The sequence below is a fragment of the Eschrichtius robustus genome, chromosome 9, assembly GCF_028021215.1.
Source record: "Eschrichtius robustus isolate mEscRob2 chromosome 9, mEscRob2.pri, whole genome shotgun sequence".
NCBI lineage: Eukaryota > Metazoa > Chordata > Mammalia > Artiodactyla > Eschrichtiidae > Eschrichtius > Eschrichtius robustus.
In genome coordinates, this window is record NC_090832.1 from 26,574,399 (window position 1) to 26,601,680 (window position 27,282).

Sequence of the window (27,282 nt, forward strand, 5' to 3'; positions counted from 1 at the left end):
AATCCTCTGAGATCTGCCTATTTACCTCTCCCTGTCCACACCCCATGGCAACCACCAATCTTTTTACTATCCCCATAATTTTGCCTTTTCCAGAATGTCGTATAGTTGGCTTTTCAAACTGGCTTCTTTCACTTAGTAATATGAATTTAAGCTTCCTCCATGTCTTTTCATGGCTTGGTAGCTCATTTCTTTTTAGTGTTGAATAATATTCCATTATCTGGGTGTATCACACTTCATTTATCCATTCGTCTACCGAAGGACATATTGGCTGTTTCCCAGTTTGGGCAATTATGAATAAAGCTGCTACAAACTCTGTACACAGATTGTTGTGACATATGTTTTATGTGTGTGTATACAAAGGTCTGACGTCATGGCTAGGTAGCTGCTTTCACAGGCTCATAGTCACTGCTTCTCTGATGAAGATGATGAGAATGGTGATAACAAATGTCTAAACCATGTAAAATCCAGTTAGCTGATCAGAATATCAGCGTTACAGGAACCAGGCGAGCAGGCAGACAAGAGGCAGCTTTTTTCCGGGAGGTAATTCCTTTAGGAGACTGTGGCATCGGTGAGACAGTCAGCCATGAGCAGAGCAGCAGCAGAAATGCAAGGAAACCTTCATTTTACTTCTACCGCCTTCCAGACACTATGTGGAAATCAGTTTCTTCCGCTGACATATGTGTGTTCTGATCTAACCTTCTGGTATTGTGCTCTACATCGATATTTACTTCAGAAATACTAGATTATTATGAATGATAAGACATTTTCCCTTAAAAATAAGGTTCTTTGTATTTTTCACATGATATAGAGGCAGGATTATTTGATCTGGGACTCATAAATGCTGTCAGGAAAACATGAGGAGACAAAAATTTTGTCTGCATCTGGGTGGTGCTAATGCATTTTAGCTGGAGGATCATCTGGGAATTTAAACAGAACATTTGGAGGTATCCATGGTGATATATAACATGGAAAATGCATTTTTAAAAAACTCTATATTTGTTCTTCTCACCCTTTGAATACGTTGCTAGTCCAGCAGATTTTAATAATTTTAGTGACAGACTAAAATCCTACCAAAGCTGAGAACCCTATCCACAGCTGAGAACCCAGCTGACAGAAAAACAGACATATCTACATTCCTTTTCAGAGGAATTTATCAACACTGAAACTCAGTAGAGCAAGGTTCAGAGTCTTTGCCTCAGACTTTTAGACAGTGGCAAAGCCACTGTGTTTTCTTTCCTTAAAATGTCCCCCTCCCCATGTTACACTTCCTCTTTCATTTCTGTGCTTGGACAGTGGTTGTTTCCTAACCAGGTGATGACTCTGAAACCCAAAATGGGGTTTTATTTAGCGTTCTGGGGAAGTCCTGTGGCCTGTGATTCCATAGATGCTTATATAAATACATGGCTATTCTGACTAATCCAAGATGGTGCTGGGAGAGGAAATTTCTGAAAGTCTTGTTCCTTCATAGAAACCAAAAATAGGATTGTCTTTGGTAATGAAAATGTGCAGTCAAATTCCACTTTTGTCTTTCATCTTCTGATATTTATAAGGCCCTGGCAAGAATGGACCCAAGTATCTTCTTTGGACTCAAGTGACTTAAGGAAGTAACAGCCTTATTTAAGTTTTAAACAAGAAGCCCCTTACCCTGTGTTCTTAAAGCATGAGGGCAAATTTTACACGTGTTTCAGATCTACAGTCAGGGCTGCTCAGCAGAGCCCTCCCCTTGACCACCAGCACACGCTGCTCACATTTCATACTGCGCACGTACGTGTGCAAGGCGCGCTGCTAAGATCACATTAGAAACCCACTTAATCTTCCCAACGACCCAAAGAAATACAGAAATGTTATTCTGCCTACTTCAGAGGTAAGGAAACTGAAGGACAGGATGCTGAGTTGCTCACAATGGTAAAGCCAGGATTTACATTCAAGCAGCCTTGTTCCAGAGTCTGTACCTTGAACTCTATGCTATGCTGCCTCTTACACACAGCCATTATTTTAAAAAGTAATTGCCTGCAAACAACCCAAGTTCCCATCAAAAGGCATTTGGATTAAGAAGATGTGGTATATACGTACAGTGGAATATTACGCAGCCACAAAAAGAATGAAATTCTGCCATTTGCACCAACATGGATGGGCCTAGAGAATATTATGCTTAGTGAAATAAGTCAGACAGGGAAAGACAAATACTATATGATATCACTTATATGTGGAATCTAGAAAATAATACAAATGAATCTATATGTAAAACAGAAACAGACTCACAGACATAGAAAACAAGCCTATGGGGAGGACAAATTAGGAGTATGGGATTAACAGATACATACTGACAGATACATAAAATAGATAAGCAACAAGGACTAAAAAAAACTAAAAAAAAAATTTTTTTAAAGTAATGCCTGAGATAGTGGTGGTACAACTCTCCTATAGCTTCCCTTTTGTGGGGATCTGCAACCCAGGCCCAGGCATTTTCCCAGCTCCTCTATCCCTTGAAGCGTTTCTCTTTTTTTCTCTCTCTCCTTCTCCCTGCACACCACCCCCCCCACCCCGCCCCCTCCAGTCATGGAGCCACTACACAAATGCCATTCAGCTGTACAGCTGTCCATTTGTTCAATAAGTCCTAACCTCTAGGTTCACGGGAAGCAGCAAGCCCCAAACCTACTGCAGGCAGCCTTCCCACTGGACTTACAATAACAACTCAAGTTTGTTTTTACTATGAAAAGAAGTCAGAGATTTCACTTTCTCTTTTTCCCACAACTCATAGGAGGTCTATATTTAGGGTTTGCAAATAGGAATGGTGAAAACTTCCTTATGGACCTTTTCCCCCTCCAAAGATTTTTCAGTTTTGTTTTTGTTGTTGCTTATCTTTTTTGTTTTTTAGAGATGTATATTTTGTGTTTCCAATTCTCTCTCTTGGCGAGTTTTTCTATCTATATAAGAGCTCTTAAAGCTCATACTTCCAAACTTCTGATTCTTCTCTTCCTTTGGGACTAAAATACTCACCCCCACTGGAACTTCTTCATATTTGAAAGTCTCTTGAATTTCAAGACCTTGACTTTATAGCGTTAACTAGGTCATTCTTAAAACTTACACCCTATACAATAGTCTAACTCAGTTCAGATGTTTTGATTGGTCCATTGTTTTGACAGTTACAAGAAACACCAGTAGCGTTTGAAGAAGTCAACATCCCGGGCCTTCTTCACATCTAAACCAGCAGTGGTACCTGTACCAGGACAGTGGTCCTCATAGCTGATTGGCCAATGACTGACTAGAAACTCTCCATGATGGTTTCTCCTGTAAGTATACCTGATGGTTAAGGAAGGGAAGAAAATAGCCAAGAAATAGAAATATTCTCTCCTTAATAATAATTTTATATCTTCAGTTAATTTTCACAAGGTGAAAAGGTAATATTTTCTAAATATCAGCCTTCTAAATCAATTTGAAAAAATCTCCAGGTTCGATGATAATTGTTTAATGTACATTTTGTTCTTTTTTATCTTCATGTAGGATGTGTGTTGAGGTCACAGTACATGAACAGATGGAATATATGGCCAGGGCCAACTAATTACCATTAAGGACAGGGGACCCATTGTCTTTCTATAACTCCCATCCATCTACCTTCATTTCTGTCACCATGGTATCTAGTGGTTCAATTATTGAGTGTTGTGAATAAACAATTCAACAAAATCCACTTCATATAATGGTCTGCTTCGTTCTCTAGAAGCCATGTATGAATATTTTCCAAATCAACTTCCACTCATAAGGGAGGTGAGACTACAGGGAATTTTGTGCAAATTGTTTAGTTTACAGACGAGTGGAGTGAGAATTGGCATATTTTACATTGCATTATGGACATTCTTGTGGTTTCTAGCTGCAAGGGCCAACTCTAGAATGCCTCAGAAGTTTGTGCCAAAGGAGCATTCAGGAAGTATGTAATTTTTATAAGCTCACGTATCATGTATAGCATGCTGGGGATTTCAAAAGAGCAGGCATTCTTCCCAGGCTTGGAGTAACTCCTGCTTCTTCTTGGAGCAGCCATTTCCTGATAGAATTGGATGGAACAAAACCAGGAAGTTCTGAGCAGCATGAAAGCTCTCAAATGTGACTTGTGAGTTTCTCAGGGAGCCTGTGACAGAAGAGCACTGAAAATAGGTACAATTGAATTGCCACATGATCCAGCCATCTCACTTCTGGTATGTTTCCAAAAGAATTCAAAGCAAGATCTTGGAGGGAGATCTGCACACCCATGTCCATTGTAGCATTCATTATTCACAAAAGCCAAGAGGTGGAAGCAACCCAAGTGTCCATGGATGGATGAAAGGATAAACAAAATGTAGCAATGTCTGCTCTCCATATTTGCTGGTTCTGCGTCTGAGGATTCAACCAACTGGTGGCTCATGCACTATGTTTAAAATCGGAGGTTGATTGAATCCTCAGATACAGAACCTGAGGCTATGGAGGGACTTCTTTGGGACTTAAGCATCCTTGGATTTTAGTATTCATGGCTGGTCCTGGAGCTAATCCACCACAGATATGAGGGATGACTGTACTACATACAATGGAATATCATTCAGCCTTTTGAAAGAAGGAAATCCTGTCATAAGCTGAACGTTGGTGAAGCCTCGTGTCAGAAGGCAGTCACAGAAAGACAAATACTGTATGATTCCACTCCTAAGAGGTATCCAAAGTAGTTAAGCTCATAGAAATAGAAAGTAGAAAGGCAGTTGTCAGAAGCTTGGGGGAGGGAGAAATGGGGAGTTGTTTAATGGGTATAAAGTTTCAGTTCTGCAGGATGAAAAGGTTGTAGAGATGTTCTGTACAACAATGTGAAGATACTTAACATCCCTGAGCTATGCACTTAAAAATGATTAGGATGGTAAATTTTGTTATGTGTTTTTTACCACAGTAAGAAAATTAGATATTACTGTCCTTTCACCTTGAACTGATGGGTGTTAATGAATTCAGCAGCTAGTCTGGGGAGGACACTCGTGAGGTAATTTTGATTAGCGAAAGCTATTCTCCAGCTAAAAATACTTGCATTAGAGTTGACCAGTGTGTAGAACGACTCCAGATCCTAGATCCCAGAGCCCTCCTGGGCTGCCCGATTGCCTTGAGAGCTACTATGGACAGCCTGGAAACTTCTAGGGAGTCTCTGAGTTCAGATGTGGAAAAAGGCAAAAAGTGATACAAGTAAAGAAATGACTCAACAAACTAGCAAACATGCTTGACTTCTTGGAGGTATTTCTATGGGAAGATGTTTCCTCTTAAGAGTCTACTTTGGGGTAGTTTCCCCACAGCTCCAAAAGCTGACCAAAGTTTTACCTAGGAGGGGCAGTAAATGAATTCATTCATATTACGCAAGAGGAGAGTGAAGTCAGAAATGGTGAGGGAATTACTCAAGATCTTGCAGAGAAAAGATTAGAAAACTCCGTTTAGGAGTGCAAGTCCTAGTCCCAGTGGTGATTTTAGACAAAATCCTTTCTTGAGTGCAATGTGACAGAAAGTCAATGTTAACCCACACACACATCCCTCGCATAAAACTGGGATTGTTCTGGTTGAAATGAAAGCAGGGGTGGCAGGGTGGTGGTGGTGTCATTTCCCTTCTGCACACTCCATACCCACCCCCGAGCCCTGGAGGCCGGCCTGTGGATGCCCAGGACTCCGTGGGGTACAATTTGAATTTCACCCACCACACTATCCTTTTCACGTTATAATCCGCCTCTAGCATTTACAGACTACTTTGTAATTCTTGTTTACATGTCCCTAGGAAGGAAGCCCATAATAATAATGGTCCCATATATTGAGTACTCATTATATACTGGCTTGCTTGCTAAGTGCTTCACAGCCTTGATTTCATTTAATCTACCACAGAAAGTTGCTTTATCCCATTTTGCAGGGGTAAGAAACTAAAGTCTGTGTAACTTAAAAAGCTTGCTTAGGCCAACACCTGGAGATGGCAGAGCTGGGATTCAAACTCAGCTATGACCAAAGGCCTGAGCTAGCAACTAAAGTGGCAATTTGGATTGAGAATGATTCATCTTTGGTTGAGATTCCTTTGGTTTATGGACATCTTTTAAAACTGCACATTTCTCCGGGAGGATTAATAACTATCAATTATTCACATGTAAGTCTGAATTCTATTTTATCTCATTGCTTTACTCTTAGCTCTTCACTGGAGCTGAGAGGAATCTAGTGTAGTGACTAAGACATCAACTATAGTTAGACTGTTGAGTTTTTAGAATCTGTGGAATCCCGGGCAAGCCGCCTGACTTCTCTGTGTCTCAGTTTCCTCATCTGTAAAATGGGCATTGTAATAGAATTTACCACATAGAAGTGTTGCATGGATTAGATGAGTTTATGCATATGAAGTATTTAGAACAGTGCTTGGTACATAAAAAGCACTAAATGAATATTAACTATTATTATGAACTGCAGTGGAGGAAAGGGTATTAAATTTGTTTTGATTGTCACTGTTTTTTGGAAAGGAGGGAAGGTAAGTAATTTTTAAGCATGGTTTGGGCTGCTGGCATGGGAGCCCAGGGCAGATGTATTGGGAGGGCTCTGGGCATCTGGTGGAGGCTTCCACCCTGGCGTAAGAGTGGTACAGGCAAGGGCATTAAAGAGCACACTTCAAAAATGTGCTTCAGCCCTGCTCTATCTCTGGGTTAGGGCACTAAAACCTGTGTTTCCTTCTCCTCTCTCCTGCCTCTCTCGGCCTCTGATCTGGACTCAAGTTGAAGCCATAGATCAGCTGTACTATCAGTTAGGAAGGATTTCCTGAGCTGGCATAAGACTTTGGCCATAACAAAAATGGAAACATATTACCTCAACTCAAAACTTACTTTCCAATGAACAATTACGTGTTTGGTCAGCTTTTCCCATCCAATTCTCAGAGCTCAGTTTCAAAAAAGGAAAGCCAAGGCCAGATAGAACAGACATCACAGCGTGGGAGAAGGAGTGAGAGCTCAGCCCTGAAGTAGGTGAGAAACCAAAGTTTCATTTCCTTAAACGTTAAGAAGTTGGACTAAGCAGACACTTGGTTAAGGAATATGCTTCTGAGAGAGTTTGCAGGTTACCTCTGGATAGACGCTCCTGAGAAAGGCAGAATCCAGTTATTATTTTCTCCAGTTTGCCAGAAGATGTTAGAACTGACGGTCCTTTATAACCAAATTCTGGTTAATTATTTAATCTTAATCAGCAAGCCCCTTCTCAGATCACTAATTAAACATAAGAGGAGGGGGGGAGGCTTCCCTGGTGGCGCAGTGGTTGAGAGTCTGCCTGCCAATGCAGGGGACACGGGTTCGAGCCCTGGTCTGGGAAGATCCCACATGCCGCGGAGCAACTAGGCCCGTGAGCCACAACTACTGAGCCTGCGCGTCTGGAGCCTGTGCTCCGCAACAAGAGAGGCCGCGATAGTGAGAAGCCCGCGCACCGTGATGAAGAGTGGCCCCCACTTGCCACAACTAGAGAAAGCCCTCGCACAGAAACGAAGACCCAACACAGTCAAAAAAAAAATCAACTATGCTTCAATAAACAAAAATTTAAAAAAAAAAACATAAGGGGGAAATAAAAGACACAAAGATATATAATCTATAAGTTCATTTAATTTGATTTAAATACTATGGGGATAAAACTCCATTTACTATGGGGAAAAAAGTCACCTCTTCTTAGAGTGCATGGTGATCAGTTGCAGATTTGCCCGCGGCTCTCCTCTGCTCCGCCCCTCCCCCCCCGCCCCCTCCCCCCGCACACACTGCCCCCTCCCACGACCCTGTGCCAGAGGGGACTACATTTCCCAGACTCCCCTGCCACTCACTCCCAGGCTGCTTGGCCAATGAGTCACTGGTGGAAGATTGGAAGATTGAAAGGCACTGAAAGAAACCATGTGCTTCCCAAGTCCTCTCCTGCTGAAGCTGTGCTGCCCTGTGGCTCCAGTTCCCTCCGTACAGCCCCTGCCTCAGTGGTCCCAGCTCCTGCCAGGAGTCCTCACAATTGTCCTAAGTCCTACCAAAGACCCCTGGCTCACTGCTTCCTGCAACTCCACTTCCTCGACAGGAGAAGCAGTTTGCTGCTATTGCTAAGCTCTGGGTTGTTTCCGGGGCCCCATTTGGCTCCTCCTCTCTCCCAGTGTAACCAATTCCCTGTATCAATTCCCCTCAGTGTGAAAGATCTACAAGGGTTTCTATTTTTGCTTTTGTTTTATTCCAGCAAGTGTCTAACTACTACAGAGAGAAAGAGCTCTGGACATAACTTTAGAAACCAGGTAGAGGTAGCACTATTTCTACTTACTATTTTTGCATTGTTTAGGGCATATTATTTCTTTATTTTTGTCTCTCTTAATAGACAGTTTTATGGAGCAAACAATAAATCAGCGAATATTTCTTGCATACTTACTTCCTACAGTGCACTTTAGTAATAATTGTCTAAAGAACAATCTGCTAGGACAGTGGCGCTCAGCTCACTACAACAGGAGACAAGTGCAGTTCATCCTAATCAAGGCAGCTGAAGGCCGAACTTTCTAGATTCTGGCTGTCTTCCTAGGCTTTTAAGATGCCTGTGTCATTCCCTCTCACATTCAGATCTGAGAGTGGGGCTTGGAGCGTTAATGCTGCCCCTTCGAACCTCCCACGTCCTGCCTAAGTGCTTCACTGACCACTGTGAGCCCAGGGATCGCCACAGGAGCAAGTAAGTCCACGGCTGTGGAAGGCTGTACTGATGGTGCCAGTCCGTAATGGCCACTTGCCCATCTGCAGTATACTTAGTTTGTTCACCTTCTTAATAGAGTAGCTTTAGAAGCATTACAACATCTGAACGTCTACACCAAAGGGGCCAGGGATGACCTCATTAACAGGACACTCAAAGATAGCCCTTACCTCAAACTCTCCAAGAGAGGGAGACATGTGTTTTCTGTCCTTCAGAAGATACCCTTTTGGTCTGGACACATTTCTAATGATTCTGCTTTTATAATCATATTTATATAACTCTGAAATACTAGAGCTACTCAAGTGGGAAGTTTCCCTGATGAACCACAGGAAAAGATATCAGAATCTCAGAGCATAATAGAAATAGTACAAACTAAGCTTATAGAGTACTTCAGAATTTTCAGAGTACTTTCATAAACACTGGCTCAATCTTGAGGGTTTTGAACGCTGTTCTGGCAAAAAAAAGATAAGACCTAGAAGTGCTGTTCTCAAATCATTTCAGAATTGACATGCAGTAACACTTTAATGATGCTGTACTCCTGTATAGGCAGATATTTTCTTTTGATATAATATTTGCTGTCTTTCAGGGAAATCCTTTATAAAATTTGAGTCTTATTTTAATGGTCACAGGGGAGACAACATCAGACTTTCTGTCTATGGAGTCTCACTGTGTTGGAAGGAAATTTTCAAAATTATTTGCCTAGTTAAGCAATTGACTCCTTTTGCTTTAGTGGGCTGTCTTATCATATCAAGTATTCTTGCTATGTCTCTTAGTAATAAGGCTTTTTAAGTTGTCCTAGTTCAATAGTGACATGTATAATATAACAATAGAGACAAGTGAACTCTAAGACATGTACAATCTCGAAGTTATGCTTCTCTATACAATGAGTCTACTTTTTTTCTTATACAAGAGAACTTTCCACTGATTTTGTTTAAACTCTTCTAATCCCAGGGCTTTATCTAGTGTAAGATTTTATAAATTTTTATGAAATCCTGAGACTTTCATAAATGTAAAAACAAATCCAATTTGATTCAGATCTGTCTGATCCAAAATGAATTCTGTACCATTTCACTATAAAGCAACTGGCTGCCCTGTTTTAGACAGAAGCAAATATCTTCACTAGACTTCAACACTCAAAATAATGGCTGTACAATTCATTCATTCATCAAATTCTTTCTGAACATCTGCTATCCCCAATATTATGCTGGGGTGATGACATAAAGGAAGACACGGTCCTTTATAGAGCATTTGTCTAATGGGGGAGACTGATAATTGAACTCTTCACTTTTATCCGAATAGACTCTTGTCATAACTCTACTGCTGAGGGGCAAGTTATAGGTTTTCCATGCAATAATAGCAATAATAATAATATCTGACTTGTATATATTATACACCTATATTTATGTACATATATACATATATGCTATATACATTGCTTATTTATCTTTTCTTCAGTGTCTAACACAGAACATGATAGAGGGTAAACCCTCAATAAATATTTCCTGAATTAATAAACTAAAGAAATGCAATTTGATTTAAAGACTAAAAGAATCCCTATCAAGAATATATACACTTGAATCACTTTTCTGTACACCTGAAACTAACACAACATTGTAAGTTAACTATACTTCAATTAAAAATGATTTTAAAAATTAAAAAAATAAAAGACTAAAAGAATCTGCATCACAGGAAAAATCTTTTTGACCTCAGTCTTTGGAGGCCTCCCAATATATCATCCATGGAACGTATTCTTTAGAATGAAGATCTAACTCTTCAACTCCTTCCTTTCAAATCAACTTAAGAAATATCTTTTGAACAACTACTGTGTGCTAGACAATGGTAAGCACTGAGATAGAAAAATGGCTTCAATAAGGTCTCATCCTCAACAAATCTTTCCTGGGAACTCAAATATAATATGGAAACAAAGATCTGTGCTCCTAAGGATATAGATTGTACTTTATTTATCGTTTTTTCTCCAGTGCCATGGCACATAGCAGATATTTAGTAGAAGACTGTTGAGTAAATAGATGAATGAACAGATGGAGTAAGACTTAAAATGAGAATAGCAAGGAAGGAGTAATTCTCACTTGTATGCATGAGGGGAAAGGAATTTAGAAAGGCTGCAGATTGGAGGTGACATGTGAACTTGGTTTTGAAAATGAGATGCTTTTAAGATAAAGAAGGGGAGACAAACATCATAGTTGAGGAGGCAGTATGAACAGAGACATGGGAGAGGAAAAGAACATGCTTGGAGTGGTTCCCTTTGGGAAGCTGGTGGTCATATTGGCTCTTCCTGGTTGGTAAGAGCATGGTCCCTTTGTAACATCATTCTTTCATCATGGAGGAGAAGCACCCTAGTCTAGCTTTCTAGAAGAGCTAATTTCTCCCCATTTCACTTCCCCGACTTATTTGGTTCTCAGTTTGTGAGAAAGGCAGAGTAAGAAATGTCAGAGACAGAAGAGATGAGAAAAAAATTTTCAAAACTATTCTGTGGCTTGTCCAGGATCAGCCAGGTAACTTGATTCTCTATCTCGACTGCTTCATTCTGATGTGCACCCGAGTAAATTCATAATTGATTCTTTGGATTGATGCCAAAGTTTGAATATAATACACCTCAGCAATCACAGATTGAATCCAGAAGGACTTTATTGAATCCAGTTGTTAGAGAATCAAAAAATCCCTTTCCATCCCTCAGTTATTTATAGGTCAATCCAAAAGAAAAAAAAAAAAAAAGTCCTAGTGCTATCCAAGCTTGCTTTCAAATGGGCCAAACCAGTTTTAAACAGTTACTTACAACATCCTGCCAATTTCCATTTCATAACAAGCATGAAGTTAACATTTTTAAGAGAAAGAACAACTTCACTAGTAGCCCAGCTATGAAGAAAAGATATTCAACCTTCTAATAAAATAGTAGTGCTGCAAGCTCAGCGGCTCATAAAACGTTTACAACCTTCAGCCAGTAAAGTAGAACAAGAGATTTAATGTTGCTGCTTGATGGAATGAAGGGATGCTTGGTATAAATATCACCCCAAAGCAAGTAGGCTGCAGGGGGTGCAGGAAGAAAGGTCCCCTTGTGGCTGCAGGTGTCTATTTTGTAGTTAACCAAAGGTATATGGTCCCTTTCTGACATTTTTCTTTGATAACCTAGAACTGAAACACTAAATGGGATGGATGGAGAGAGAAGGAATTGAGCTGAGAAGACAGTCCATGCCAACCTGTGTTACAACTTCAATGAAACAATGTACATTACATACCAATAAGAGTGGCGCAGCCAGAGGCACATCTAAGGTTGGCCTTGCCTAGCTCAGGTGTCTTTCTTTTTTTTAAAAAATATATTTATTTATTTGGCTGTGCCGGTCTTCCTTGCGGCATGTGGGATCTCTCAGTTGCGCATGCGGGATCTTGTAGTTGCTGGCATGCAAACTCGTAGGTGCTGCATGGGGGATCTAGTTCCCTGACCAGGGATCGAACCTGGGCCCCCTGCATTGGGAGTGCGGAGTCTTAGCCGCTGGACCACCAGGGAAGTCCCCTGCTGTGTAGGATTCCCGCTGCTGTGGGAGATGGGGTGGGAAGAAGAGGCATGCATCAAGTTACCCAGAGGTAACTCTCTGCATACTCTGTGTGTGTTTGAGTGAGTGTGAGAGGAAGGGTGAGAGCCCCGGCAAGTGCTGAGTTGTCTCCTTCTGCTTTTCATTTGGGACTACAGCTGGGCATGCGTTAACATGAACAAATCCCTACTTTATATAACAACAGGAATTTGTATATACAAATTGTGTATTAGAAAATAGGGATTTGTTCATGTGTGCTTTCAATCTGAGGATTTGTTTTTTAACTCTGGAAAATCCTCAGCTATACTAATTATCTAGTACCGTGTCCTCAATTCTCTACTTTGGAAATTTTATGTTATATCTATGCTGAAGTGTGAATCTAATCTTTTCTATCTCATATTTTTTCATTGGTTCCGTGTTCTGGGTAAATATCCCAGCATACCTTCTAATTCATTAATTCTCTTTGCTCATCTAGAGTTGTTTTTATTTTTTCTAATTATAGTGGTGATACTTTTTATTCCCAGGACTTTTTCCTGGTTCTTTATCATATCCACTTGCTTTTGTTTCATAATCCCTTCCTATAATTTCTTATTTTGCTAAGTTCTTTTTCCCCCTTTAGCTCAGTGGGAGTTTTAACATGTTTTTCAGATGGCTGTATTATTTCTATCCTTTCAGGGATGAATCCCCGATTCGGTGAGTATTTTGGCTATCATTTACGACATGAGTTTCATTTCTGCATTTTAAACTTTTAATTGCCATGTCATCTTGAGTGGAAATTTCCTTTTGCCGATGTTTGTTGCCCCACTTCTCTTGCTCACCTCTCCTTGCCTCGGAAACTGTGATTGCTCTCACCCGGCCTAGGTCCCCATTCAGAGCCAAGCTCTGTGGGAGCAGTTGGGGTGTCTTATCCGTGGGATCAATGCTGATCCCACCTCTTTGCCAGCAGGTGCCTCTGGGCGCAGGCTCTGCCTGGGAGACCCCAGCTTCTCTCTCCTGCTGCTGGTTACTGGTGACAGGCCTGCGCCACAGCTGCAGCTTTTTCTAAGCCCTTTTTCTGGAAGGGCAAAGTACCCTGACCCTCCGTGTCACACAGCCAGGCCAACACCACATCCCACCCAGAAGAGGTGCAAGTCTGTTCCGCCACACCTGGGAGCTCCCAGCAGCCGTGCTAGTTTCCTATTCTAGAGCCAGGAAGACTGGAACCTCCACCATCCCTCACTCTCTTATTTCTGGACCACAGAGATATTCTCTTGTTTTTGAGACTGTTAATGTATTTTTAATTCAAATAAAATTTTTAACTTATCTTTGTTCTCGGCATGAAAAAGTACTATGTCCTATTAAGAAGGTAAACAATGCTGACCTGTATTGCAATTGGGTTAAACATAACATTATTTCTTACCAAAAATAAATGATGGAGCTCTAGAAAATTTAGTGGATAAAGAAAAATCTAAGGAACAAAACCATTCAAAACTGCCATACAAAGCTACTCATTGTTAACAATTTGGGGTGTAACAGTCCATCTTTTCTCTCTGGCTCTGAAATGCCCACACTAATAGAAGGTCATTCTTGGTTCTGTCACTTGATTCACCTATAAACATACAGCTATCAAATGTGGGTTTCACCCACAGGAACTGCAAATGTGGCTGCATTGTAGGATTTCTGCATTTTCAGTTTTTGTTACTGAGGTGGAAGTTAGGAGGCGAGGAGATTCTGATTTATCTTGAAATGTGGAAATCTTTTGCTGATTTTGCTGCTAACATTGCAGAAACAACTGATTGTGATGAACATGAAGATAAATAAGTTACTTCTCAGAGGACAGACATTTGCTGGAAATCGCCCTACTGGAAATAAGGGGAACCTCTCTTGGGTTGGGGGAGAAGTGTAGGCTCTGACTTCTTGTTGGGGTCGGGGGAGCAGTCTCTGCTTTCCCACTCCTCTGTTGCTTCCCCTCTTCATTAGGAACACCTTTAATCTGCCTCTTCTATTTGGTCAGACTCCTTCCATAAAACAGGAAAGGCCACCCTCAGCTGTAAGGATGCCACTGTATCCCAGATCATTTTATACAAAGGAGGCTTTGGGTGGCTTTCTGGGACCAAGGTAAAAATAAAATCAAGAATAAATAAAATCCAAGCTCCTGGTGCTTTTCAAGCTGCTCTAAGAAGAAGCATTTCCCTTCCATCATGACAGTATGATTATGGTAGGATCACAGCAACCATGGCTCCCAGCAGGAGAGTAAGAGAAGGCAAATTGCAGAGAGAAGCAGGAACTCGAGGACAGCAGTGGAAGGAGGAATCCAGAAGAACTGGATGCCAACACATGACCTGAAGAAGGAGACGAACAGATATTAATGCTCTACACACCAAGATTGGATTATTCTTAGCATCTGTCCATAAACATGTGAAAAGTAAAAATAACAAATTAAGATGAAATTTGCAAAAAATTTTTCATGAAGTGGAAACGAGGCATTTGTAAGGTATAAACCATCTAGTACTGAGAAAGTCTTAGGAAAGTGCAGAATTAAATTAAGAATATAAGTAGTCTGAAAGTTAGAGAATAAAAGAGAGAAAATGTTCAGGTTCCTGAAGGAAAAAGGTCAGGAAAAGATTAAAGGGTGTGAAGTGAAGCTGAATAAAGCAATATAGTTCTTGCTGAGAAGAGTCAGGAAAGACAGAGTTTATAACAATGTCAAGAGAAGCAGTGGAAGAGGAAGTGGAAATAAGGGAAATTTAGACTTCCTTCTAATTCAGAACTGTGTTCATATTTTCCTAGGGTTAATGCTTACTCACTCACTTCAATGCCAATACATGGTGTATTTATTTATTTATTTATTTATTTTAAAAGACACATTTATTCAGCTTCATGATCAGACTATTACATTTAGCCATCAACAGCATGGGTGCAAAAAAAAAAACCTACATTAAAACCCTTTGTTGGAATGCTTTACACCTTCCACAGAACAGAAAGTAAAATAACCTGTTATACAATTAGTCACAAATACAGTCCTCGAGTTTTTTTTGCCCATACACATGCGTATTGTCTAAAACATGTCTTCTTTGTAGCAGCCAGGCCCTGCCACCACTGTGCTTGGCTGAATTCACAAATCTGTTGTAACCTGTAGCTTCCCCGTCACTTCTCTGGCTCTCCTCTCCTGCTAAGCTTTGTTTCCTGGCAGTAATTAAAACCTTCTGCCCCTGCCAGAGCTCCTGCTGCTGCTGGAACCGCCACAGCCACCTTGGTTTCATGGTTTGGCAAAGTATTGGCTTCCACCACCACAGGGGCCAGCACTTCTGCCTCCAAAGTTTCATCCTTGCATGAGTCCAAAATTTGAAGATTGATTGTTGTAATTGCCAAAATCATTGTAGCTTCCACTACCTCCAAAATGGCTTGCATCATTACCAAATCCATTATAGCCATCCCCACTGCCACCATATCCCCCACCACCGCAGCTGCCACCAAAGCCACCACGACCACTGAAGTTTCCTCCACAACCAAAGCTGTCATTCCCACCAAAACCACCTCCACGACCACCACCAAAGTTTCCAGAACGACTTCCAGGTCTTTGGCTGGATGAAGCACTAGCCATCTCTTGCTTAGATAGGGCTTTCCTTACTTCACAGTTGTGGCCCTTCACAGTGCGGTATTTCTGAATGACAATCTTGTTTAATGAGTCATGGCCATCAAATGTTACAAAAGCAAAGCCTCTCTTTTTGCCACTGCCTCGGTCAGTCATGATTTCAATCACTTCAATTTTCCCGTGCTGTTCAAAATAATCTCTTAGGTGATGTTCTTCAGTGTCTTCTTTAATGCCACCAACAAAAATCTTTTTCACAGTGAAGTGGGCACCAGGTCTTTGAGAATCTTCTCTTGAGACGGCCCTCTTTGGTTCCACAACTATTCCATCCACCTTGTGTGGCCCTGCATCCATGGCCGAATCCACCTCCTCCACAGTGGCGTATGTGACAAACCCAAAGCCTCTGGAGCGCTTGGTGTTTGGATCCCTCATTACCACACAGTCTGTGAGCGTTCCCCATTTGCTCAGAATGGCTCCTCAGACTCTCATTGGTTGTTTCAAAGATCACATATCTGAGGAGGAGCTTCCGCAGCTGTTCAGGCTCTTTGGGAGACTCTGACTTAGACATGACGGCAGTGGAGGGGGGAGACATCAACGGTGCTTGCTCGGCAGCGTCCACTGGCAGAAAGGAGTAATCTAACGAACGTATCTCCCAATGCATGTTTTAAATAGTGAGCTATTTATAGGGCACTTACTCTTACGTTAAGAGCTGTTTGATCATCTGAGGTCTGACTGAAAAAGCAAACAAACAAAAAGTTCCTATTTTCAGAGAACTAAATCTAACTGGAAGAATGCAACAAAACCAGAAACAGCTGTGGTGCAATTAGTTTACTGGTGCAGACGGATGACAGAGAACTTGAGTCTGGTGGTTGCAGGAATGCCTGGAGCTGACGTGGCAAAAGGGGTGGGACTTGATTTGAATAAAAAGAAGAGGAGGGGGGAAGGGAAGGGTGAAGAGGAGAGAAGAGGAGGGGCTATTATAGCCCAGAAGCTCTTGCACCCCCAAGGCTAGCACTGTAGCTGGCCTTTTATAGAGGATCAATAATGTTTGTTCATAAAAGGAGGGAAGACGGATGGGGGGTAGGGGCACAGCTGAGCTGCCTCAGGGGACAGATAGGAAACGGACCTAGAAACATGACAAAGAGGGGAAGCAGATGATGGAGGGGCTCACACATAGGCAGAGAGAGTTTAGATTTGATAGAGTAGGAAATAGAACTCCACTAAAAGTTTTCATTTTATTTTTTAAATTAACATGCAATAAAATAGATTGCTTTGTGTGTGTACAGATCTATGAATTTTAACACTTTTATCTACCACCATAATCAGGAAACAAGACAATGTCATCACTCCAGAAATCTCCTCTGCGCTCTCCCTTTGCGGTCACACCTTTCTCCCTTCCCTAACCTCTGGCAACCACTGGTGTGTTCTCCCTCACTCAAGTTAGTCCTTTTGAGAAGGTCATATAAATGGAATCATACTGTATGTAACCTTTTGAGACTGCCTTCTTTCACTCAGCTTAATGCTTTTGAGATTCTTCTAAGCCGTTATTTGTATTAATAGTTTATTCCTTGCTGAGTAGTATTCCATTGTTAATTTACTCATCCGTTAAATTAAGACATTTTGTTTGTTTCCAGTTTTTGATATTTATGGATAGATCTGCTATAAACATTTGTGTACAGACTTTTGTGTAAACATAAGTTTTTATTTCTTTAGGATAAATACCCCTGGAATGGTATTTCTAGGTCATATGGTAAGCGTATGTTTAACTTTATAAGAAACTGCCAAACTGATTTCCATTTTGCATTTCCACCAGAAATGTGTGACAATTCCAGTTGCTCTGCATCCTTGCCAGTATTTGGTATTTCTAGTGTTTTTTATTTTAGCCATAAAATAGCTTTGTCCCATATTGTGGTTTTAATTTGCTTTTACCACTAGCAATTGAGGTTGAATTTTTTGTTCATGTGCTTATTTGCTTCTGTATACCCTCTTCGGTGAAGTGTCTCTTTAAGTCTTTTTGGTTATTTTTTTTTTTAGCTGGTTGTTTGTTTTTTTACTGTTAAATTTTGAGCATTCTTTACATATTCTGGTAAGAAGTCCTTTGTTAGATATATGATTTGCAAATATTTTCCCCCAGTTTGTTACTTCTCTTTTCTGTGTCTTTCACAAAACCAAAATGTTTAATTGTGATCAAATTTAATTTATCAATTTTTAATTTTATGGATCCTGTTTTTTTGGTTTTGTGTTTAAGAACTTACAGGGGAGGAAAGAATTCTTTTTCTTACTACTTTCCCAGCTTCTCCTGGTGGGGTCTGTAAACTGAACTGACAAAAAAAATAGATTAACAAGAAAAAAGTATACAAATGTATTTAATATAAGTTTAATGTAACATCGGATTCTTCAGAAGGAAATGAACACCTGAAGGAACAGTTAAACCTGAGCATGTGTACGCTAGGTTTGATGAAGACTGAAAAATCGTGGAAAAACGTGATGACACGAAAAGGTATGAGCTAAGGGGAGTAAACTGGGGGAAACCTAGCAAGTTTGTTTAGGTTCCCCTTGGTGTCCCTCTGTCTTCAGAGATAAGAATGCTCCTTTCTTCCAGGTAGAAGATGTTCCACATGAGTGTCTTACGATCTACCTCAGAGGAGAAGGAGGAAGTCAGAGAATCCTTCCTGCACCTGCTTTCTCTCAAATTCCTTCAGCTTAAAATATTCAATATGCCAAGGTGCCGTATTTTAGGGTAGCATGTTCTGAATCTTGTCAAACTCTTTCCCTAAGCCCAGGTCATGAAGATTTTTACCTATATCTTTTTTTTAGTAGTTTTATAGTTTCACGTTTTACATTTAAGTCTCTGATCCATTTTGAGTTAACTGTTGTTTAAAACGTGAGGATTAGATCCAAGTTTTTTGATTGTGGTTGTTGTTGTTTTTGCCTATGGGTGTCCAGTTGTTCCAACATCATTTGTTACTATAGTATTCTTCCTTGAATTTCCTCTGTATCTTTGTCAAAAATCAATTGGTCATATTTATGTGGGAGATCTATTTCTAAATTCACTAATCTACATGTAGTTCCATTAATCTACATAACTGTCCTTTTGCCAATACACAATGTGTTGTTTACTGTGGCCTTAGAGTATGTCTTGAAATGAGGTAGTGTGAGCCCTTCAGTTTTATTCTTCTGTTTTCAGAATTGTTTGAGCTATTCTGGTTTCTGTGTCTTTCCATATCAATTTCAGTATTGACTCGTTTATACCTTCAAAAGATCCAGCTGAGAATTTGATTGCGATCCCTTTAAATCTGTAGATTGATGTGGGGAGAATTGACGTCTTTGCTAAGTTTTTGAATAAGAGAGTGAAATGATCACTCTTCACTTATGGGAACTTCATTTGCATAGGGAGAATAGATGGAGGCCATTTTTATATTATCTGTACTATTCCCAGCCTAAAAGAACTGCTGCGGGACTTCCCTGGTGGTCCAGTGGGGAAGACTCTGTGGTCCCAATGCAGGGGGCCTGGGTTCGGTTCGATCCCTGGTCAGGGAACTAGATCCCGCATGCATGCTGCAACTAAGACCCGGTGTAGCCAAAATAAATGAAATTTAAAAATAATAATAGTAAAAAAGAACTGCTGAGCCTGGAAAACCACTCACCTTGACCTCTGGTCCATTAGGAACAAGAGGCTCCAGTCACCCTTCAAAGTTTACCCCCATGCCTTTAAAACACTTGTTTGTTTTTGGAGGTTTCTCTCACTAGTTCTATTTATACAAGTTTGACATCTTATAAGGGCCAGACATCAAGCACATGCTTGTTCAACTGTCTTACTACACTCCCGTGGACCAAGATGCTCTAGTTCTAGTCTCTAACTTCCTATGTAGGAAAAAATGCCAGCAATAATTAATATCTTTATAATCTGAAACAGCAGGGAGACAATTCTGTTTAATTTAAGGTAAAAAAGAAATGGGAGCTGTAGATATTTGGTCTCTCGGGAACCTACTGCGGGATCTTGAGAAAGACAAAGAGTTTGGCCTTCATCTTTGCAACAGAGACAAGACTAACAATATTTACAAGGAACAGCTAGTCGAAGCAGAAAGTGTTATAATTTTTAGGAGAAATTAAATGCTCAAACCATAACCTTGTTTGGTCTTAACCTGTATTCACAGGGCCAAAGTAAAGTGTTTTTGTTTGTTTGTTTTATTACTTTTTAAAATGACCAAGTTGAAAGGATAGTAAATCAACCCCAATTTTATCATGACAACGTATAGCTACAAAAGCAGCCTTCTGAGTTGCATGGGGATGACTAGAGAATGAAAAGAGAGTTTGTATTCACTGTTTCAATGGCAAAAACTACCTGTAATTATTTCCTCAGTGGGGCTGCATAAAACTTGATTTCCATTTAATCTTACAGTAAACAATTTCTATATTTCATGTCATGGATTAGAATGAAAATGGAGATAGTTCATCAACACTGATCTGCGATATAAAAAAGAACAGTGAAGCTGAGGGTATGAGAGTGCATAAAAATGTTTTGTGTTCTGACCAGTACATTGCTTTAAAAAAATTTTACAGTCAGGCCCAATTGTTCATTCTCACCATGCAGAAGACACTCACATATTCATTTTTAAAAGGGCAAATCAACCATAATTCAGTTTATAAACTGTGAAGCTGGTTGCGAATGTCTGGATGAATATTCATTAGAATCTCTTAATCTGCCATCGACTGTGATTCATTAGGCATATGTAAATATCACTCACTTTAATTGCCCCTAAACTGACTTAACATAATATTGTCATTAGCAAATTATTAGTTATTTGTGTAACTAATGGTACATTATGGTGTGCACGTTAAATCTCCAAATATATGATTACAATTAAGATGATGTTTTATGCTGTGAGCTTTCTAAACTATTTGATAAAATATAATGGAGTCAAATCAAATCTGGTATGTTAATAGGACAGTTGCAGAACTTTTTTCTGCACCTTGGTGCTGTTATCATGTCCCAGCTACTCATTCTTCCTGACACTTGCTCTAAGTTCTTTCTATTGTCTTGTCTGCACCAAAGGTCTCAGGAACATCCTCAACTCTGTTCTCCCACATTTTACGTCATGGGCTCCATTGCAGTTTGCTTTTAGTAAAAGTGAATATTTTCAAAAATATTCACTCATTGAAATGGGGCAAACAATACAAAATAAGCAAAGAAAGTACAGAAGACCCTCCTGAACATGGATGGGAAGGGCCTAGACTAGCATGTAATTTAACCAACTCATAGGAACTTCACTGTGTATGATTGGAAGGCAGCAATTTCCGTATAAATTCATCAAATGGTGAGCTGTGTTGCAGCTGTTTTCTCCACAATCATCATCTGGGAAGAATTTGACACTAAGAACCCTCTTGCGTTCTCAGCATTGCTCTGTCTGAAAATTTCGTTGACCTGTCCCTGCATCTCCCCAAAGTGCTTGCTTTACAACAGTGTCACATAGAAAAGGACTTTTCTCTAATCTCAATCTCCGTAGCAATATCACCATGTTTGTTTTTCAAAGAAGATCGCCCACTTTCATCACTTACAATTGTTACAAATTCATTAAGCGAGCTCCTAGGAATAAAGCTGACCCAGCACACTGGCAGAGAAGCCTACAATTAGTGTTCCTTTAGTCTCTGTTAATTGCCTAACTGGTGACAGGAATATGTTAACACAAAATGAGCTAACAGGGCAGGGAAGCTTTTTATCATGTTGCCCTCCTAAATATTAGTACATTAACAGGCCATTGATGTTTATAAACAGAGATTCAGACAAATGCATGTTCCTGTCTTTGATAACACTCTAGATTAATTGCCATTTCATCTTAATTTAATAAGCAATCCTTTTTTTTTTAGAAATTCACGTTCTTTTACTTATTTATTTATTTATTTATGACTGTGTTGAGTCTTCGTTTCTGTGCGAGGGCTTTCTCTAGTTGCGGCAAGTGGGGACCACTCTTCATCGCGGTGCGCGGGCCTCTCACCATCGCGGCCTCTCTTGTTGCAGAGCACAGGCTCCAGACGTGCAGGCTCAGTAATTGTGGCTCACGGGCCCAGTTGCTCCGTGGCATGTGGGATCTTCCCAGACCAGGGCTCGAACCCGTGTCCCCTGCATTGGCAGGCAGATTCTCAACCACTGCGCCACCAGGGAAGCCCCAAGCAATCCTTTTGGTAAAAAAAAAAAAAAAAAAGCTTTAACATGAAAAGAAATTATTGAGATAATGACAGCATAATGAATATAGATTGTGGTACAAATCTCCTGAAGAGATACCAACATTCCAGAAACATGGTCAAGCATTATTGTATTTAAAATAAAGCAAAATTTTCAGTCTAACACCCTTCAGGTTTAACACTACTGCCATAAAGTAAAACAGTTCTGGTGATTCTGATCGATGGTGAGTGATTGAATCCCTCCACCCAAGAAGATGAGTTGTGAGTTTCAGGGATCTCTTCTAGCCCATATCAATCCTCCCATTTTACAAGATGGTCTGTTGAAGTACCTCTTCTATGATATACATACTTCTGACATAACACCTAGTATCTTCTGGTTCACACGATGCCTGCCTCCTCTACGGGCTATAAGTTCCACAAAGTCAAGGACTTTGTATTTAGTACAGAGGTTGGCAAATGGGCCAAATTTGGTCTACCACCTGTTTTTATAAATAAAGTCAGTTGGAACACAGCCGTGCCCAGTTATTTACTCTTGTCTGTTGACTGTTTTATCTCTTCAGTGGCACCATTGAATGGCTGTAACAGAGAACGCATTGGTCCACAAAGCCTAAAACATTTACTATCTGGCCCTTTATAGAAAAATTTTGCCAACCCATGGTCTAATATACAGAATTTTGCCAAAAATGAAAGAATGCATAAATAAAATCCCTAAAATGAGCATCTTGTTTGTGATCAAAATTTATGTCTCAAATGCCTGCAGAGTTAATGATTCATCATGCGGTTAAATAAAGTTCGGTCACTTCTAACTCTGACATTGCAGAGATGTCAAAAATATCTGATTTATTTGAGCCCTGATCATTTTGTTATATAGCCTGGCCTAGATATTTGGCTGGGTTTATCTACCAAGTCGATTTATGAGTTATGGTCAAATGTAAATGTGATTCAGAAAGTCACTTTAAATTTTGTTCAGACCTTTAGGTCCACTTTAGACTCAAACACAAGTCTTTTTTGTAATGTACACACATAGGAGAAGCGAAGTAGCACTCCTGCCCAGCATCAATATTGCAATTATTAATACTAACCAATATTTAGGGAGCCACTAACTTCGTGCCAGGCCCATGCAAAGCACTTTACATGCATTATCTCATTTAATCTGTACTACAACTTTATAATACAGAGACCATTACTTATCCCAATGGCAGGAGTAGCCATGCGCTGCTTCACACCCCTGGTCTGTTCTATCTCCCTTTAGTTTTCCACAATCTTCTTTTTGTAGGTTTGTCCAATGTACAATATCTTGACTCAACTACCTAGGAAATCCTCTACTTCATGGGAATTGTAGGCTGGACGCTGTAGACCTCTCTTTCTGCAGGGCTCACAAGCTTCTCCATTAGGATTCCCTTCTCTTGGGACTGATTCCCCTGGGTCATAACTTAGCTCTCTGACACATTTGATACAGCTCTGTCTCCTTGGATACCAACCTGAGTGTAATTTAGATGTACACAGTATGAAGAGGGAATAGCAGACATGAATTAGATGTACATTAGAGGGCAGGAACTTGGAGAAAGGATATTAATTCGCCTTGGGTCAGAAGAGTGGTGTCTGGGAAAGCCTAAGAGTGGAGGTGCATCTTGGAAAATAAATAGAACTCTTCCAGAAGACAATGGTACATTCCAGGTAAGAGAAAGAGCTTGTAAAGAAGCAAAGTGTGTGAAATTTTATGGCATATGGTGACAGAGGAAATAAAACTAGAGAACTGTAAGAAACTTTATTTTATTGTAAGAAGTTTGGAAGCCAGTCAAAATTTAGGTAAAATTGTGACATGAAAAGACGGATGTTCTAGAAAACTGTGGTAATAGGATTGGAAGGAGTCAAGACTGGAAATGGGCAAAACAATACAAGCGACAGATACAATAATCTGAGTGATTGTGAGGTGAGGACTTACTCTATGGCAGTCAAAGTGGGACAGACACAGGGAACTTGGAAAAGATGTTAAGAGGATACCATTGGCAAGCGTATGGATGCAGGAGAAAAAAGAGCCAAGAAAGACCCTGAGGTTTGTGGCCTAAGTGACAGAACTGTCTGTGTCGTTCACTGAATAGGGAGCAAAAAGGGGACTACACAGGCATGGAGATCAATGATGATTTCAGTTTGAACATGTTCAATATGAAATGCCCTTGGAATATCCAGTTGGAGCTGACCTATAAGCTGAGTGATATATGGATTAGAAAAGAGGTCTGGACTAGAGATTTGGATTTGCCATGTTAGTCCCTCTAGTTGTATGAGCTTGGGCAAGTTAATTAGCCTCTCTGGGCATCAGCTTCTTCATCTGTAAAATGGGAATAACAATAGTACCTACTTCATAGGGTTGTTACCAGTGTTAAGTGACTTAATACATGTAAACTTCTTAGAACTATGCCCATATAAAGTATTAACTATTATTATTATTATCACTGTTATTGCCTTTGACAAGATACCCCATTATATGTATTTTTTATAGTTTTTTCTTTTTTCAGCTTCACTGAGGTATAATTGAATACTAGAATTATAAGATATTTAAAGTGTATAATGTGATGATTTTGATATATGTATATATTGTGAAAATATTCCCCATCCCCATCATGTTAACTAACACAGCCATCACCTCACATATTTACCTTTGTGTGTGAGAACATTCAAGTTCTACTCTCTTAGCAAATTTCAATCATACAATACAGTGTTATCAACTAGAGTCACCATGTTACACATTAGGTCCTCAGACCTTATTCATCTTAAAACTGAAAGTTTGTACCCATTTGCCAACTTCTCCCTATTTCCACCAACTCCCAGCCCCTGGCAACTTCTTTCTACTCTATTTCTATGAGTTCCACTTTTCCTTTTTTTTTTTTTTAGATTCCACATATAAGTGAGATCAGGCAGTACTTTTCTTTCTCTGTCTGGCTTATTTCACTTAGCATAATGCCCTCCAGGTTCATCTATGTTGTTGCAAATGACAGAATTTCTTTCTTTTTTAAGGCTGATAATATATACATACATATATAAAATGGACTATATGTGCATTATGGAATATATATATATATATATATATCTCGCATTTGCTTGATCCATTCATCCATTGACATTACATGTATTCTTTAGCTGTCTTCTCCAACTGTCCTCACTTCCTCCTGCTACCCATCCTTGGTGAAAAGCTTAGTTCTCACAGATGATGTAAAGTCTCACAGTGGCCTGTATCTTTAAAAAAAAACACATAGGGCTTCCCTGGTGGCGCAGTGGTTAAGAATCTGCCTGCCAATGCAGGGGACACTGGTTCGAGCCCTGGTCTGGGAAGATCCCACATGCCGCGGAGCAACTAGGCCCGTGAGCCACAACCACTGAGCCTGCGCGTCTGGAGCCTGTGCTCCGCAACAAGAGAGGCCGCGATAGTGAGAGGCCCGCGCACCGCGATGAAGACTGGCCCCCGCTCGCCGCAACTAGAGAAAGCCCTCGCACAGAAACGAAGACCCAACACAGCCAAAAATAAATAAATTTATTAACAAAAAAACAAAAAAACAAAACACATAGCCTGGAATGAGTTGTGCTTATTGCTAGCTGGAAGAGCCCCCAGAAAAGCCTGCTATGGAAGCTCTCTGAGTCCACACTAACGCCCACCCCGAGTACGATGAGGAATGCCTATGCTACTAATGCCTCTGTAGCTTTTATAAAAACAACTTTTTCCCCTATTATAAAATTAATTCATGCACCTTGTACAAATCTTGGGAGAAAAAAAAATCAAAAAAGTATAAAGAAGAAAGTAAAAGTCACCTATAATCGAGACGTAACCACCATATGAGTATTTATCACTTGTTTGTTTATCGTTGATGATTTACTCCTTAGGAGATAGAGGCAAAGAAGAGCCCCGCATCACCACTCCCCATGCTGCCTGCACACTGACCCTGCTTCTGCTGATCTGTGTGCAGGTGACTTAAGACATTCAGTGTGATCAATGGGTTTCAGAAAGTTGCCAGGCTGGGAATAAATGCAGCATTTGTTCCAGTGTCCTGGCTGAATTCCAGTTGAAGGCCTGATGGTTCCAGGGTCTCTGCTGTAACTTCAGTTGGATTAGTTACCCATTAGTTTTCATTCTGACCCTGGGTGGAGGGGTGCCGGCTCGGGTAAACCAGGAGTGGCTGCTTTTAAGTGAAGGGAGCCCTGCCGAGTGGGCTCTGTAAATCATCCCCCTCCACCCAGAGGGAAAGCTCTGTAGGGATCAAAGGCTCTGGGAAAGAGCAGGGTGTCATTGACCCTCCCGCTGCCACCACCCACTGGCACCTCCTCCCCCAGTGGGGACCTGCAGAGGTGGGCCACCACTGCTAGGGCATTTCTCCATTGTGGAATCTCTCATTTCCCTTGAGATCCCGCGAGCTTACTGACCACCCTGGCATATTCCCTGCCCAAGTTTTACAAACACTTCATCCATCTTTCATTTTAAGGGTGAGGAGGAAATTTGGCACTGCAAGCAACCTAGGTGATGCAATTTAAATATTCTGATCACAGACAAGATCTAAGATGCAAAAATTAGTTTACTGCCCCAATGCATATAAGATCGTGAAGGTGAAAACTTTATAAGGACCCAGAACCCAAGCTGGTAGAAAACGTTGCTTAAACATTCTGATCATGTAGGAAGGGGGTCAGGATGCCGTGAGCCTTGAACCAGAGAGAATCAAAATATGAGTCCAACAGTATCCAAAGCCCTAATTGCTGCTGATTTGAATTCGGCAGCAAATTTTGCATAATACCAATAATAACCTTTCTTCGGGGCTGCACTGGCATGATTGTTGGGACCTTGTAACAAATACCTAGTGCGCTTTAATGATGGAATGACATACCTCTGATATGCAAATTTTTACAGCACAGCAATTAAGCAGTTTAGAATTTTACGACAGTGTTTGGGCTTTATACAACAACAAAAAAGGGGGCCAATAAAGGCCGGTGATGGATGGGCTAATCCCCACTGGAAATATACCATGTAATGCTGTGGAGACTACATTATGGATAGCATGGTGATGATTGGTTGTTAATCTCCTTTCCCGTCCTCCCCCAGATCCCGTGGAAGCCCTTGCTCCTGCCCTCCATCCCCCACCCCCTTAAACCCACCCCCGCCCCTACGGCGCGGAACCTGGCACGGCAGCCACGCTGTTGGGACACGAGTCTGGGGTACAGATGGGAAAGTTGGGGCATAGCAATCTGCTGTGTGCACGGAATACAGAGCAAAAGGGGCTTGCAGCGAGGCAGCTTGTC

The 27,282-nt window shown here is 40.7% G+C and overlaps 1 pseudogene; it reads right to left on the minus strand.

Moving 5' to 3' along the window:
* Positions 1-15,423: 15,423 nt before the first annotated feature.
* On the minus strand, positions 15,424-16,387 carry LOC137769345 (heterogeneous nuclear ribonucleoprotein A1-like; annotated as a pseudogene).
* Positions 16,388-27,282: the final 10,895 nt, after the last annotated feature.